The sequence below is a fragment of the Jaculus jaculus genome, chromosome 10 (assembly GCF_020740685.1).
Source record: "Jaculus jaculus isolate mJacJac1 chromosome 10, mJacJac1.mat.Y.cur, whole genome shotgun sequence".
NCBI classification, from domain to species: Eukaryota; Metazoa; Chordata; class Mammalia; order Rodentia; family Dipodidae; genus Jaculus; species Jaculus jaculus.
Window position 1 is genome coordinate 75,247,777 of NC_059111.1, and position 17,506 is coordinate 75,265,282.

The 17,506-nt window shown below is 38.2% G+C and overlaps 1 long non-coding RNA gene across 1 annotated transcript; it reads left to right on the forward strand.

Moving 5' to 3' along the window:
• Positions 1–725: 725 nt before the first annotated feature.
• On the forward strand, positions 726–16,740 carry LOC123464127. The gene is made up of 3 exons (XR_006639375.1): positions 726–818; positions 2,570–2,703; positions 16,721–16,740. It is a non-coding gene; the product is annotated as an uncharacterized LOC123464127 (long non-coding RNA).
• Positions 16,741–17,506: the final 766 nt, after the last annotated feature.

The window sequence follows — 17,506 nt, forward strand, 5'->3', positions numbered from 1 at the left end:
TTATTACACCCATAAAATGTATGTGTTGAAAAAAATTATATGTTAAAATCTTAACCATCCATATTTCAGAATGTAACTATATTTGTAAAGATTCTTTAAAAGGTACATAAGTTAAAATGAGGCATGATCCCTAATCCAATATGACTACTGTCCTTATTAAAAGAGGTTAAGACAGATGCACAGGGAGAGAATAAAATCTCAGAAAGACTAAGGGTCAATGAACCAAAAGTGTCATTCAAGAGAAACTAGCCCTGTTAACATCTTGCCATAGGAGAAAGGTTTCCATAGTCATTCCCATATGTATGCACAAATAAATAAAACTCAGTTCTCATAGGTCAAAATCTTGTTTCAGTAAAAAAAAAAATCTGATCAGACTTTTTTTTATGTCACATGATTTTTATGTCATAAATTTTATTAAGGGACTTATCAAGTCTTTTTAAAATTAAATGAAAATATTTAAAATTATTTACTACTTTTTCCATTTTATGTGAGTATTGAAGTATAATAAACATTGGGGGCTTGAAAAAAAAATATTACTTAATTTTTGAGGAAATGAGTCTCTCATTTGCTGTAAAAAATGATTCTACTATATGGCAGAGATGCCCACTAGGCTTTAATATAGTTTGAAATAAAATTTTTACAATTTTCTAGCTATTGATATGCCTATGGAAAAAATTGTATTTAAGGTAAATATAATCTCTTCATTTTCTTTAGTGCTTTTATGCTGTTCTCCAATCTGTGGACAAAGACCAAGTCTTGCTGGTTTGCTTCTTTTCTTCCTTGGAATACAGTAGCCCCCAAAATGAGCAAAACAAAAGGTATGTGTTTATTTAAATATAAATTTTCATCTTGAATAATTAAAGATTGGCTCTCTGACGTAATAAAGCACTCTTCTTCAGAATTTATAAAGCCAAAAAAAAAAATAACATTTTGTGCTAAGCATGGTAGGACTGTCACTGTTGAATTGGATGGCATTCAGGGCAATCTAGGTGTGACATCCTGTGGTGCATGGAGCTTTCTGTGGTAGCTCAGAAACAGATGTGTGCCATGTGCTCCCTGCCATTTTTATACTTAAGATTGGGTTACTCTGCAAATTACTTGAAATCTTGGACCAGATATCAAACATGGGTTCCACAGTTGGCTTTTATATATGTTCTTGTATAAAAATTCCAAAACTGATGACAGCAAGTATCAATATCTTTAAAGGACTTAATCTCAGTATTTAAGACATTTTCTATTTTTGAAAATTTATCTCACCTACATTGAGTTACATGTAGGATTCTCTTCTTTTGACAAATTTAACATGTATAACACTGTATCAGTAACATCACTTACATGGATGGACAAATACTATTTGTTTCCTAAGTGCTATTTTAATGTCACATGAGGGCTGGAGAGATGGCTCAGTGCAAAGCCTAATGACCTGGGTTTGATTCCCTAGTACCCACATAAAGTCAGATGTACTTGGTGGCATATGTATCTGCAGTTTGTTTGGAGTGGCTTGAGGGCCTGATGCACCCATTTTCTCCCTCTCTTCCTCTCTCTCTCCCTCAATGTATCTCTCTGTATACAAATACATAAATAAAAATATTTGAAAAAACAAAGTTACATGAGATAAAACATGTCAAGAATTTTCGTAGACTGCCTTTCTCACTCTGGAAATTCAAATTAATAATTGTGCCTACAATTAATCACAGTTAAAATATGCTTCAGTAGAGCTCTATTCATATAACTGTGTTTAAGGTTAGGTAAAGATAAATTGTCATTAGGGAATCTGTAAAATTGTTTTCAAATACTTGAAAGACCTCAAAACAGTTTTTTAAATTTTTTTGTTATTTTTATTTAGTTATTTGAGAGCAACTGACAGAGAGAGAAAGAGGCACATAGAGAGAGGAAGAGAGAATGAGCACGCCAGGGCCTCCAGCCACTGCAAACGAATTCCATCTGGCTAATGTGGGTCCTGGGGAGTCGAGCCTCAAACTGGGGTCCTTAGGCTTCACAGGCAAGCGCTTAACCACTAAGCCATCTCTCCTGCCCCCTTAAAACATTTTTAAAAGATATTTTGAGGTACTATTAGAACAGGATACTTATGAAAATGTAAAGAAAAGTTGATTATATGCAATAGATTGTTTATTCTCAAAAATTTTCTGAGTAGGTCCACAGTAAGGTTATCTGGGACTGTCTTCAGCAAAATTGTACTGTTAGTAATTTGTCAGGATGGACTCAGAGTCTCTCTCACTTAGGCAAGTGTTGTTTCCACCTAGTTATGGCTGAATTTCATAGATATTTAACCTTTGTCCTTTGTGTTAAACTGTAAAACAAATCACACTACGAGCTTTGCACATCATAGTGTTTATTTTATTGCCTTCTATTTTCCAATAAAAACACTAGGGACATACTTGGGCCTCTCAACTTTACAAGCCAGGAGTAATAGTGGCAATTTAAAATTTAATTCACTCCTACTGCTCCCTGTCTCTGTGAGGACATCATTATGCACAGTGAGCAAGGCCCAGTAATGATGTGCACTCTGTCCATCCCCTTCTAAACAGATCCCCTCTCTTCCTTTCAGGTTGTAAATCAAAGCTGGATGGTTTCCCGCAGTAATGCTTCACTTTTCCCTCATGGATACTATCAACTTTGTAATTAAGTACAATTCCCCCTGATGTTGCAAGCCTAGAGTGTATCTGAATTCATCTTTAGTAGGTGAGCACCATCTCATCCATCTTGTGTCTTTCCCTTCCCTTCTGGATCCTTCTTTATTTTCTCCATGTTTTTGTTTCTCTCCTTCTTCCCACAAGTTTGATATTATTCTTATTCTGATACATTGTAATAATCTTTGGCAATACCTAAGACCCTCTGGGATAAATTGACTGGCTTCTGGATGATGTTGGTCATCTGAATTTTGGGCATCTGACTTCTTCCAAAGGTAAACTAAGAGATCTCACATTTGTCACTTTGTGTTCACTCAAGCAGCCAACCCACAGTTAACATCCTTGGACTCTATGAGAGCTTCAGTGCTGCTTATGAGTAGAAATTTGACAGCAATTGGTCAAGTACCCTTGTGTAAAGTTGATATCTGAGCATTATTAGATCACAGGGTATTTTTGAAGGAAATTTGAAGAAAAAAAAATAAAGCCTTTTTGTTGACCATTAAAAATTATTAAGATGAGCATTAAAAATAATGCCATTGGGTTGGAGAGATGGCTTAGTGGTTAAGCACTTGCCTGTGAAGCCTAGGGACCCCAGTTAGAGGCTTGATTCCCCAGGACCCACGTTAGCCAGGTGCAAAAGGGGATGCACACATCTGGAGTTTGTTTGCAGTGGCTGGAGGCCCTGGCACTCCCATTCTCTCTCTCTCTCTCTCTCTCTCTCTCTCTCTCTCTCTCTCTCTCTCCCTCCCTCCCTCTTTCTCTCTCTGTCACTCTCAAATAAATAAATAAAAATAAAAATAAAAATAAACAAAAAAACTTAAAAAAAAATAATGCCATGGAAAATAATGCTTTCTAGAAAACTGGCTGGACAAGAAGCGCCAAGATTCAAAATGAGCTCTTTCATTCACGAATCAAATGAATGCATAAAGATTCTCAGAAAAAATTAATTCCTTCACATAATACTTTAGTCTCTTACAAAACATTATTTTAAAATATTTCAAATAGTGCCATCCAACGGCCTTCCCTTTCACTGACCTCCTACCTAGCACCTTTAAATTGGGCAGCAGGAGACATTGTACTGAACATATTATCTTTATAATTTCACAGGCCCCTCAGCTGGAGTTCAGGATCAATTCTCACACTTTAATCCTATCTGCCAAAGAATTTTTAAACTATATAACTGACAAATAACCTGAGCTGTAATTTATGGATCTTTCCTCCACAGGAAATAGATAGTCATGGCTGGTTTTTAATTCAAATTGCCTTATAGTCCTATCAAAATGGAGTGGTCTTATGAGGATCACTGGTGTCACAAACAAAACCAGCAAAACAAAACAAGAGCAACAACAAACAGCTTGCCTCATCTTGTGACTTTAACAAAGGACAGATTCTGAGCTTATTCATTATGTGTGTGTATTAATACATAGTTAATGTATATGTGTGTGTGTGTGTGTGTGTGTGTGTGTGTGTGATTTAGATGATGTATGTGTATGTGCATGTGGTCCTGAGAATGCCATGGTGTGCAAGTATAGGTCTGAGGATGGCCTTGGGGTGTTTGTCCTCCCCTTCCACTTGCTTATATAAAAAGCTCCCCCACCTTTGATGATGGCTATGTATGGGTGCCAATCTAATCCGTTTGGGTTTACAAACTGTCCTGGCTCTGCCTCCCATTGCCATAAGTACTTGGGGATTACAGATTGTTGCTATCAGCTTCACATTGCTGGCAAAAAAAAAAAAAAAAAAAAAAAACAACCCTAACCAAGACTAGCTGGTGGGAGGGAAGGGTTTATTTCGGCTTACAGACTCAAGGGGAAGTTCCATGATGGCAGGGAAAATGAGGGCATGAGCAGAGGATGTACATCACCTCATGGCCAATATAAGATGGACAACAGCAGCAGGATAGTGTGCTAAATACTAGTTAGGGGAAGCTGTCTGTAATACCCATAAAACCATCCCCTACAATATGCCTCCTCGGGCAAGGCTCCAATTCACAAATTGCTTCCAACTAGGGGCCTAGCGTTCAGATCACATAAACTTAAGGGGAACACCTGAATCAATCCACTACACAGATGTATGTGCCACTTTACATAGAGCTTTACATATATGGAGAATCCACCTAGGACTGGATGATTTATAAGAAGGCATCTAACTTCAAACACTATTATATTTTTAAATGCATTCTAATATTACTGTAATGTGATATTTCTCACACATAAAATATATGTGTATGGTATAAAATATGCATGGTTATATATGTTTATTTGTTCTGTGTACATATTCACATGTGTATGGGTGTATGTAGAGGGGTGGAAATACATGTGTGTGGAAGACTTTTTTTTTTTTTCTTTTGGTTTTTTGAGGTAGGGTCTCACTCTAGTTCAGGCTGACCTGTTATTCACTATGTAGTCTCAGGGTGGCCTCAAACTCATAGTAATCCTCCTACCTCTGCCTCCAGAGTGCTGGGATTAAAGGCATGCACCACCACGCTTGGCTTAATATTGAGTATCTTCTTCAATCCCTCTCTAATTTATTCTTTCCAGTAAGGTTGCTTCCTGAACTGCTGAATTTAAAGCTCACCAGCTGAGCTAGACTGGTTATTCAGGGAGTTCCAGAGATTCCTTGTTTCTGCCTCCCCAGTGCTGACATAACAGGGACCCACCACTATGCCCAGCATTTCTAAATGGTGCTGGAGATCTGAACATGGGTTGTCATGATTGTGCAGTAGGCACTTCATCCACTGAACCATCATCCTAGCCCTGGTTCTTTCTTCAGCACAAATGATTAAATTTTCTTGGCTGTTTTAATTTCTGTATGAAAATAAAAAGATATTTTAGTGCCATCATTTACCTACTTGATTACAATATCATGAATTTACTAAAAGTAAGAGCTGTAGTATCCTAAGATAATGCTTACTGAATTGCATATGAATATTTGGAAAAAAATGACATAAAAAATTAATTTACACATCAAACCCAACATCTATTTACATTTTCCATGTATCCTGTTGCTTATCTGGTACATCCATAACAAGGCTTTTCAAGAGACAGGCAGTATGCCTGAAACTGCTTTTATCAACTTCCCTCCGCTAACTGGTCCTCATTGCAAGTTTGTACTTCAGTGAACATCAACACTATCTTGCTTCCCTTCACTGAGTCTCTTCAAGCCAACCTGTCCCGAAGACCCCCTAAACCACTTTCTCCACACTACCCTTGGTGTTTGTGGACTTTACCAATGCATCTACACCACAGGCTCCCAACCCTGAGTCCTTTAATTCTGGTCTTGTACTCCTTTCATTCATACTCCACATGTTACCAAATTGATCATCCCTAAATGTGATTATGGTGATTATGTGTGTCACCCTTCCTGCATTTAGAACTTTCTATTGCCATTGTTGTTGGATTTTGTTTAACTCTTCGGGTTTTAAATACCCACACAAGGTTTCATGGCTCCTGCAGACCTGCTTCCTTCACCAACCTCATGCTTCACCTTCTCATACCCATACTCATAAGCCACTTTACAATTTACAGTGGGCCATATTTCTTTTGGCTCAGTCCCTCTCTTTCAGAGGAGAGATCAGATCTAAAGACCCATTTATCCACCAAGTAAGGTGCTCCTTCTGCCAGTTACATAGTATAACTGTCAATTTCTGCCTGCTAGGGGCTCAATAGGCAGTTTAACCAAAGATACCTTAGTCTTGGTTGGAGTGAATGTTCAGTGGTTAAGGCACTTGCCTGTAAAGCCTAACGACACTGGTTAGATTCCCCAGTACCCACATAAACTAGATACACAAAGTGGCACAAGTGTCTAGAATTTGTTTGCAGTAGCTGAAAGCTCTGATGCACCCATTCTCTGTCTATCTCTCTCTATATGTCTGTGTCTCTATTTGAAAGTAAAGATAAATATATTTTTTTAAAAAATGCGCAAGTCTATGGGTCATACAAATTATCACATCAAACTACCACAGTGCTAAATGACTATTTAATTCTATCAAAAATTTAGATATGCTGGGTGTGGTGGCGCATACCTTTAATCTCAGCACTCAGGAGGCAGAGGTAAGAGGATTGCCATGAGTTTGAGGCCACCCTGAGACTCCATAGTGAATTCCAGGTCAGCTTGAGCTAGAGTGAGACCCTACCTCAAATAAACCAAAAACCAAAAACAAACAAACAAACAAAAATTTAGATACCAGAGCTGGAGAAATGGCTTAGCAGTTAAGGCACTTGCCTAAGAAACATAAGGACCCAGGTTCAATTCCCCAGGACTCACATATGCCAGATGCACAAGGTAGCACATGCTTCTGGAGTTGTTTGCAGAGGCTGGAGGCCCTAGTGTACCCATTCTCTCACTCTCCCTCTCTCTCTCTCTTTTTCTCTTTCTGCCTCTTTATTTCTTTCAAATACATAAAAAAGAGTTTAAAACAATAAATATCTGGCTAGAAGAACAGCTATGTTGATAAAGTGCTTGCCTTGCAAGCATGTGGATCTGAGTTCAACCTCCAGGACCTATGTAAAAATACTATGCATCGAGGTGTGTACCTGTTATCCCAGCACTGCCTAACTGATGACTTCCAGGTCAATAAAAGGCCCTGTCTCAAAAAACTGTGGACAGTGTTCCTGAGTAATGACACCCAAGGCTAACCTCTGGTGACCACACTCAAGGACACATACATGTGCACCTGCACATACCCACACATGTATAAAAAATTAGATATCCATAATAAGAGCATCAAAAAGAAACTTTGATTTGCCAATAATGTTTGTGTATTACTAAAAACAAGATCTTTTGAACTCTGAAACGACTACTAGATTCTATTTCATTTATTTTGTTTTTTTCTCTGCAAATTTTTTTGATTGAAAAAGTTCATGCAGCCATTATTAACTTGATTTAAATAGCACAAATGATAAAACTTTAAAAATAAATCCTTAAAAGTTACTCATTTGCCCGCTAGTATGGCTGTTCATAACATTTTGCAAAGATAAATCTGTTTAATTTCAGAGGAACCTCAGAAGATATGTTTCAGGAAAATATATGCATAGGCATTAACTGTAGCCAATATTTATATAAAGACAAAAATGCGGTTCATTCAAAAATTTCCTTTGTCAGTGTAAAACTGCTTAATATTGCAAATATTGCAATGCATTTTATAGTAGATTTCCAAATAACTTCTCTTAAATACTGAAATATTTATGTATACATTCAGATTGCAAAGGTAAAATATTGGTCACATTTTTCCATTTGGAAAACTTTAGTGTTTCTCTGAGCAACATGATAAAATCTAAGTTTAACAAATAGAGTAAGTTTGTAGTTCATTCCCAGCTCTGTGACCCCTTGCTTGTCTTTTCCTGTTTAGTTTTTAGCTTACGTGGTTACATAACCATTGCTTTTGCTTAAAGGTCAGCCAAGAGTAAAGTTATATCTTGCTGGAGGTGAGATGTAAACAATGTCTGATCTTGCCCTGCCATTCTTCTTAAATCTTCCACAGAGCTGGGTGAAATTGTGCCAGTATTCATAAAAGAAGATTATGTTTTAGAATCTGTATTGTATTATTCAATAAATATTTCAAGGTGTCTGCAAACAGGGATTAATGGGTATTATATTTCAGGAAACCAGAAAGGTAACAGCACAAGAAATTAAATAAAACACTCATGTTTTGCACTCATATAAACTGTAACTTAAAATAAAATGTGTGTAAACTTCCTCTTCCTTTTGTTTCATTTTCTTGTCATAAAATAATACAGAATAAAATAAAATGAGACAATAATGAAAGGAGATAAAAAAATTTAAATTGACCTTCAGTGTAAAAAGTCATACATTTCTTCAATTACCAGTGTTAATAGTCAATGATGATGTCTGTGGGCAATTAAAATATCTGGAAGAAAAATGCATGTTTCAAATTCTTAGCACTATGTTTCCCTGACAGGGCACAGCACTGTGGGATGATTGGAGGTGGTTGGACATGAGGAAGCAGTACCATAAGATACTTCAAGAAAATGTTGATCTGCGTATTCAAATATTCAGTTACATTAAAGATAACAGAATTCTGGAAAGGTGTGTAGGAACACACCTATAATCCCAGCAATTGGGCGGCAGAGGTAGGAGGATTACCATGAGTTCAAGGCCACACTGAGGCTACATAGCTAATTCCAGGTCAGCCTAGGCTAGAGTGAGACCCTACCTCAAAAAAACAAAAACCTAAATGAATAAATAACAGAATTCTAAGGGAACGTCTTTTGACTTTTATCTGTGGAAGCGGTTGTGCAACACTGTAACCCTATCACTGGAATAGTGAGGCAAGAGGATCACAAGTTCTAGTAAGTTATGTAGTGAGTTTAAGGCCCAGTTGCAAAAAAATAAAAAAAATTCTATGGCTGTTTAAAACCATTTTACTTGTGTCATTCTTAGAAAAGAATTCAAACAAATTAGATCTTCATTCAATATTTGTACTTAAGGAAATCAGTAGGTATCAGAAATGATTGCCAACTGTAAAATTACCACAAGACCTAGAACACCCCACTGTAGTATTTTGGTCCTTATTCCTGTTTCTGAAAATCTATGACCAAGGAAAAGAGGAGTGCTGGAATAATTACTAGTAACATCAGATACTTTTTACTTCCCATTACCCATTTGTCTTAGACTCTACTCGTTTTAGTGCCTGACAGCTCAACAGCTAATGCACAGAATGGAACAAGCCATGTGTTCTTTCCACATACCTACCATGTAAATTCAATTAAGTGAATTGCCTTAGTTCCTATTCTAATGGAAGTTATTTCCATGAAGTAACATGGAACAGATATTGATATAATATTAAGACTGAGAGGGCTGGAGAGATGGCTTAGTGGTTAATGCCTACAAAGCCAAAGAATCCAGGTTCGATTCCCCAGGACCCAAGTAAGCCAAAATGCAGAAGGTGGCACATGTATCTGGAGTTTGTTTACAGTGGAAGGTGTCCCTGGCATGCCCATACTCATTCTCTTTCCCTATGCTTCTCTCTCTCTCTCTCTCTCTCTCTAATAAAGAAATAAATATTTTTTAAAATATTTAAAACACAATTACTAGGCTGGGAGGTGGCCTAGTGGATAAAGCACTTGTCAGTCATGCCTGAGTTACCTGAGCTTGACCCCAGACTTCATGTAAAACAAACAAAAATACTGAAAGACATAGAGGTAGAGTACTTCTAGAGTCCCAGCACTTTGACAGCAGGATGGGAAGCAGATACAACAGAATTTCCTAGAAGTTTTCAGTGAATGCAGCAAAGAATAACAAATGAGACTCAAGACAATGGATCCCTGCCTCACATAAAGTGGAAAAGTGGGGACCAACCCAAAAGCTGTTCTCTGAGCAATGCACTCATGCCATGGCTCAAAGGTGCTTCTTCCACAAAACCCAATCTCCACCATCTGTCTTATATCTAATACAGTAAAACCCTTATGGGCAATGTTTGTTAATCTGTATTAATGGATTTACACTTGGAAACTGCCAGTCTGAACAAGATAGTATTTATTAATCCCTTAATAATATTCTGATATTTGAGTTTTGTGAAATGAAATTAAAAAAAACTTAACCTATTCTACAGTGTATGGAGAAAAGTTGGAAGAAGTGGCAACATAAATGGTATTTCAATGCACCTCATGCAATTATCACTAAGGAAAATATCAATGAATACTCATGGTGGGATAAGTACATTAAGGATACATGAGCTCTAGACATTTGTACTGAGCCTAATTTAATATGGGAATAAATGTCAGCAAACTTAAATATTTGCCATTTTATATCACATGAGTTTTCTGTGGGTGCTAAAAGGTTATTTATTTTTACATACAAACATTGTAAGTATTTTACATATATCAACATTTATGTATATGTATGTATATACATACACACACACACACACACACACACACACATATATGTATACTTTGTTGATACACACACACACACACACACACACATACATCAACAAAGTTTATGTATCAACATTTTGAATTCCCTACCCCATGATTTTTTTTATTTTATTATTTTTTTTTTTTTTTGAGAGTGACAGAGAGGGAGAGACACAGATAGAGGGAGAATGAGCGCACCAGGGCTTCTAGCCACTGCAAACGAACTCCAGACGCGTGCGCCCCCTTGTGCATCTGGCTAACGTGGGACCTGGGGAATCGAGCCTCGAACCAGGGTCCTTAAGCTTCACAGGCAAGCACTTAACCGCTAAGCCATCTGTCCAGCCCCCCTGATTTTTTTTTTAATTTACAAAAAACCTGATGGGGTTAAACAGAAAATCCATGTTTATGTGGCATATGCAAAGTCCTATATTCCATCCATGACATTAAAATCAACAAGAAAAATCAACAAACTGGTGATGTGGCCTGAACCTTTCTTTACTTTGAACAATCCTGGCTCAATAATGTGGTAAATTTACAAATATTCATATAGGAGGATATTTTGGGGAGTGAACACATTTCTGAGCATGCTCAACTAAAATGCATGAGGTATCACAGAGCCCAGGCTCACCTTGAACTCATGACATAGTCAAAGGTGACCTGGAACTTCTGATTCTCCTGCCTTCACCTCATGAGTGCTGGGATTATAGGCATGCAGTACTAGGCCCAGTTTAACATGGTATTGGAGCTCATAGCCAGGGTTTCCTGCCTGCTAGTAAGAACTCTACACAAATGAGCTAATACCTCAAAGGTAACATAATATATTTGGCATTAAACATGTTAACTTTAATCTATTTCTATATTTGTAAAGTTGGATATATCATGTTTTATTTTCTGGATTAATTTACTTTTCATTATTCTATCACATTACATACTGTGGGGAAGATACTATGTAACCTCATGTTGGGAATATTTAGCACTTGAGATGCTAGTTAGTACAAAATTTACTTTACTAAATTTGATGCCCTATATAAAGTAGTGACACTTTAGTTTGACAGTATTCTAAACTGGAATGCTTTGCCTTTTGCTAACTGCAGAGCAGTCAGTTTCTTACACAGAGGGGAAATTGAGTTTTTTCTTTTAGTACCACTACACCACTGTAGAATTTATGCTATTTGAAAATTGAGTATTTCTGAAGAAAGGCTTAACAAGTCAAAGAATTTCTTAAGCAACAAGTTGCATATTTTTGGAAAGCAAGAATTCCCATGAATCTTGTGGCAGTTGCTACTAAGAAAGAATATAATTTGTTTTTGTTTTGTGTTTCTGTTATTCTTTTGTTTCCCCTCACTTCATTTGAATGGGCCATGAGCAATTTAATTAGATGTTGTTTTAATAAAAAATTAGTCAATTGTTTCCAGAGAGTGTACATGTTTACATGCTTCTAGTAACCTCTTTAAACAGGTACAGTGTTCAATAGTGTTCATATCAGGATGCTCCATCAAATATTGTGAATTCTTAAAGCCTGCAACAAGTTGAGTGAAGAATAAAAATCATGCTCTCTGGGTATGAAATGGAGTTTTCTGTGCTAAAACTTCACAACCTGCATGCATTTTCCTGAGAACAAGAATATCACAAACTCATATTACCAGGGATCTCAAAGAGTTCCTCACAGGCACAAAATGGAAGGGCATGATTAACTCTATTACAAAGTCCAAGCCTACTGTACCCCCTGGTTTATATTTGGATCTAGGTTATAGAGTATCTTGAGGAAAGTAATTGTTGAATTTGCACATTACCCTAATTTTGAGTTTTGAGAACAGTGCCATGGTTAATTGCACTATCTACAGGAAGAGATCTGCCTTCTACATGAATAATACATTTTATATATACCTTGCTTCACACAATAAATGACCCCTATCATTGTAGTTTCTAACATTCACTTTGCCATATGAATTGCCTTTCCTATGTAATGTACCATTCAAACCATATTAGCAAGCATCTATTTTGTTGTTTTAACTCTCTATACATTTAGTTCACTGTTCTTTGGTCCTTTCGAAAAGATATTTCCAGGCTAGAGACATGGCTTAGCAGTTAAGGCACTTGCCTGCAAAGCCTAAGGACCCATGTTCATCTCTCCAGATTCCATGTAAGTCAGACACACAAGATGACACAAATGTGCAAGATAACACATGTCCACAAGATGGCACATGCGTCTGGAGTCTGAATGCAGTGGCTGGAGGCCTTGGCACAGTAATTCCCCCTCTCTCTCCCTTGGGAGGGGGGGAACTAAGAAAAAGAGATCATTCACAGTTATATTTTGGTTATATGAATGCATATGTAAGTTTTAAATACTTTACTTACTTCTGAAGGTATATAATTTCCTTTCATTTCTCAGAACTGCCTTTCTGAAGGTCAGACCAAACTCTAAAATTTTTACATATTTCACCTTACCATTTCTTTTCTAAATTTTAAGTGATATTGGATATAATATTGAGAATTTAGTTTACTATTTGTGTGCAAACTATTATGCATTTTATTGAGTTTTCTATGCTTGGAGATATGGTGGTGAGGAACAGAAGTCCTCAAAAAATTTCTCTTATCCTAAGTGTTATTTAATACATGACTTGAAATGACTTTTATCTTTAGTAATATACTTTCAGAGTTTATTGGTTAAAGGTTAAAATCAAAGGTAATGGTCCTCTTTCTGTCCTCATTCTTCATTTCCTATAACACACATGACATCTTTGTCTTTGGTTTCCAATATCAAGCATGACTTTTGGAAATAAATTATAAAACACCTACTAGACATCCAGTCAAGATGGAGAACTTGTAACCAAGCTAGAGCTCCAAGGTTGAAATCAGTGATGAATTGTGTAGCTCAAGTACCTCCACTGAGAAGACCTCCAGAGGGCAGGCACCCTGTGTGCACATTCAGGGATTTGTGGGTTCCTATGCTCTCTGGCACCAGTAGCATGGAACCACAGAAACCCTAGCCTATTACATTGAGGTAGTCTGGTGTCTACCTTACTTGGGTTGTCTTTCAGGCAACAGGGCACTCTGGTGATTGGCCTTCCCTCACACCTGTTGCACTCAGATAAAATACTAAATCACTGAGTGAGTGCACACACTGGGCAGTAGGGCCCACACTTCTGCCACACCCCACATTGCTGTCCCTAGTGGGTCCTGACTCCATGCAACAGGCCTCAGCTGCCTAGGCACACCATTGCCCCCACATTTTCCACCTAGCCAGCCCGGTCCATGGAGCCCACCTCCCCCAACCCCCATTCTCTCCTGCCTCTAGCATCCACCGGCCAGCACCCCATTGTGGCATAGCTCCTGCCCCAGAAAGAAACACAGGAATATCTGGAGACCACTGGTCAGTGGGTACCAGTAAGTCCTCCACTACTTGCTTAGCTGGGATATAGTAGGGGAGTAGGGGCAAGTCTACTACTTCTGAGCCCCACAGGCAAGGCGGTGGCTATGCTCAGGGGCTGAAGTGGTTCAAAACCTCCAACTGGAGCTCTCATATCAGCCACCAACCCACAGATGCAAGTGTACTTGCAAACTCATGCACATCTGTGGGTACAACACAATCCCACTCTGATCCAGTCAAAAATCAAAACAGAACACTCACTGAAGATCCTACAGTCTCAAATATATGCTTTCTCTTAATGAAATAAAACTTTTGCCCTGAGATAAGTAGACTCCCAAAGCAAATTCATAAAAAAAAAAAAAAAAAGCAACAAACTGGAAATTTTTCACTAAGATTGTCTAGTCCCACAATGGAGTTTCAAATGCAAACAAAGAAGAGAACAGAAAGAGAATCCCAAAATGAAAGCACAATAAGCTTATTTAATAAACTCAATGATACCTTGACCAAGAGAACAGTAAAACCAGAAGCAAAAATCAGCAACCATGGCTAGAGGGATGGCTTAGCAGTTAAGGCACTTGTCTGAGAAGCCTAAGTACTCATGTTCAACTCTCCAAGTCCCACATAAGACAGATACACATATTGATGCAAGCATGCAAGGTCACACATGTGCACAAGGGGGCACTCATGTCTAGAGTTCAACTGCAGTGGCTGGGGGCCCTAGTGCATCAATTCTTTCCCTCTCTCTTTCTTTCTCTTTTTTATACTCTTGCATCAAAAAAAAAAAAAATCAGCAAACACTTAAATAAAATACAATGGTATAACTTAACTGTGGAAAATCAGAGAGACCTCAAAAGAGAGATACATCCTCACTGCTCCATCAGGTCTCCATGCAGGCAATCCTGCTTCATATCCAAAACACAAGAGAGTGTTGCAAATTCAATTACTCTTTCTTTTCTACATTTTTCATACTCCATAATACCAAGTGGGGTACCAATTTGTTAATCCAGGGGGGAATAAAGCAGAATTTGAAGAATAGGCTACTCCCCCTCTTCAAAAGACTCTGCATGCTTTCTATTGCCCCAGTGGAGGTCAGTTGGCCCAGTCTCAATAGTTGTAACCTCTCAAACACTGCTAACAGAAATCACCTGACCAAAAGCAGCTTGTGGGAGAAAAAGAAGTTTATCTTAGCTAACAGGCTTGAGGGGAAGCTCCATGATGGCAGGGGAAAATGATGGCATGGGCAGAGGGTGGGCATTACCCTCTGGCCAACATCAGGCAGACAACAGGCATAGGAAACTGTGCCAAACACTGGCAAGAGGATCTGACTATAATACTCATAAGCCTGCACCCAACAATACACTCCCTCCAGGAGGTGTACATTTTCAAATTTCCATAACCTGGGAACCTATCATTAATAACACCTAAGTTTATAGGAAATACCTGAATCAAACCATCACACCTTCCATCTTCTGTCTTTAAGAAACCCACCTCACTACAAAGGATAGACATCTCCTAAGGCTGAAAGGATAAAATATAATTTTCCAAACAAATGGAAATAGACAAGTGGGTGTAGCTATATTAATATCTGACAAAATAGACTTCAAACCAAAAGTAAACAAAAAAAAAAAGACAAAGAAGGACACTTTTTACTTATCAAGGAACAGCTCCTACAAGAGGGTATCAAAATCATAAATCCATACCAAATATAGGGATACCACATTTTATAAAGGAAAACCTATTTGACAGGAAATCAGAAATAAATCCCAATACTATCACAGTAGGGAATTTCAATAACCTATTACAGATAATGAACATGTACAAATAAATACTCAGCAGTAAGAAAAATGGTACCATGAAATTGGTAGGAAAATGGACAGACTTGGAACAGATCATATTAAGTGAACTCGCACAAGCACGGAAAGACAAATGCCAGATATTCTCCCTCATGTCTGGTTCCTAATATTGAACAGCTTGAGGTGCAGGCCTATCTGAAAGGTAACTCAAGGGACAGATAATAGGGATGGAAGGTTTGGGGAGCATTGAATGGGACTTCAGGGGGAAGTATACATAAAACTAAATCCAAAATGAATTGGTCCCATAGAAATCTTCCTCCTGGATAGTGAACTAAAGATATAACCCTCAACAGGAGTATGGGTGAGGGGATTATCTGCTAAGAAGGGCCCTGGATAGGGTGGAATGAAGCCTAACTCTAAACATTTCGCTTTGGCTTGTAACTTCCAGTACCACAAATGTTACTGCTTACATAGATCTGTTGATTGGGAAGACCTACATGGTCCCCAAAACAAGATAGGCTTCTGTTAAAGCACTTGATTACTCACCTGAGGTAAGTGGTAAGACCCTATTGCTGAAGAAACCATATGTTGCTGACACAGAGCATTGAGAGATCTGACTGGAATCTGGAAGGAAGCCAATTCACAGATGGTTAGCCCATATAGTGCTGGAATGTGCTATGTGAGCTGCTAAGGGTAAATGGCCAACAACATTGTCAGAAAGCAGGGGACACTTATATATGAATAATGTACACACCTGTGCAATAGCAGCATCCAGCCTAGGTAGGTAACCAATGGCTCTTTGAATAGTTTACAGATTCACTCTATAGAAAGGAACCCATGGTTGGACTGGGAGTCAAGTCAGAATCGTATGGAGACTAAGATTATGGACTCTAGCAAGAAGCTCACACTAGGTTTTGGCCAAAAGAAAGGCTGTACCTGTTAGAATTTATCTAAATATACAATGCTTATCCCCCTAAACCTATGCTGATTTCATTCTCCACTGGAGAATCTGTTTCCGTTTTTCAGAAGGCAGTGAGAAAAAGGACAACCAAAATCTATCAGCAAGACAAGAAAAGATAGCTGACTTCCTCTCAGGAGATGAGCCACCCCTCGCAGATCAACTAGCATCCAGGGGAAACCGTGGAGGAATTGGTGAGACAAGTTTGATGCTTCCACAGCAAGCCTGACAACATGTGCCAGGGTGATGGAGACAGATGCTGAGGATATTTAAATTGTACAAAGCAGAAATCTAAAAGCTGCTGAGAGCTCAACACTTAAATACACTTCAAACATATCCACCAAAACTCTGGGAATTTTGCAAAAGAAGGGAGTGGAAAGAATGTAAGAGCCACAGGGTAGGAGGAAATATCCAGAGATATTGCTCCCCCACACAATGACTGATTTCTGCTCTCACAACTCATAGCCTGCAACTCAGTGGTGAACACCAGCAATCCCATTGAGGAGGACCTTTAGTGGGATGGGGACAGGGAGGAGGAAAAGGATGGTACCAGCAGATGATGTGTCCATACAAAGTTTCTACTTAATAATACACACCACATACACACACGTGTGCATACACACACACACACACACACACACACACACACACACACATATTCCAATTCAAACCTATTTAAGCAAAAGAACAATGTATTATCTCATGCAACTGGGAAGATGAGAGATATTTCTTAGTTGAAGTGAATCTTCAGGCTAGTTGCACTCTTGCCATCTCTACATCTCTCTGGCAGCTTCATTCAAACCAGTGCACTAGGTTCTTTCTCTTCTCCTGGGGCTCCACCTCATTTGTAAGTG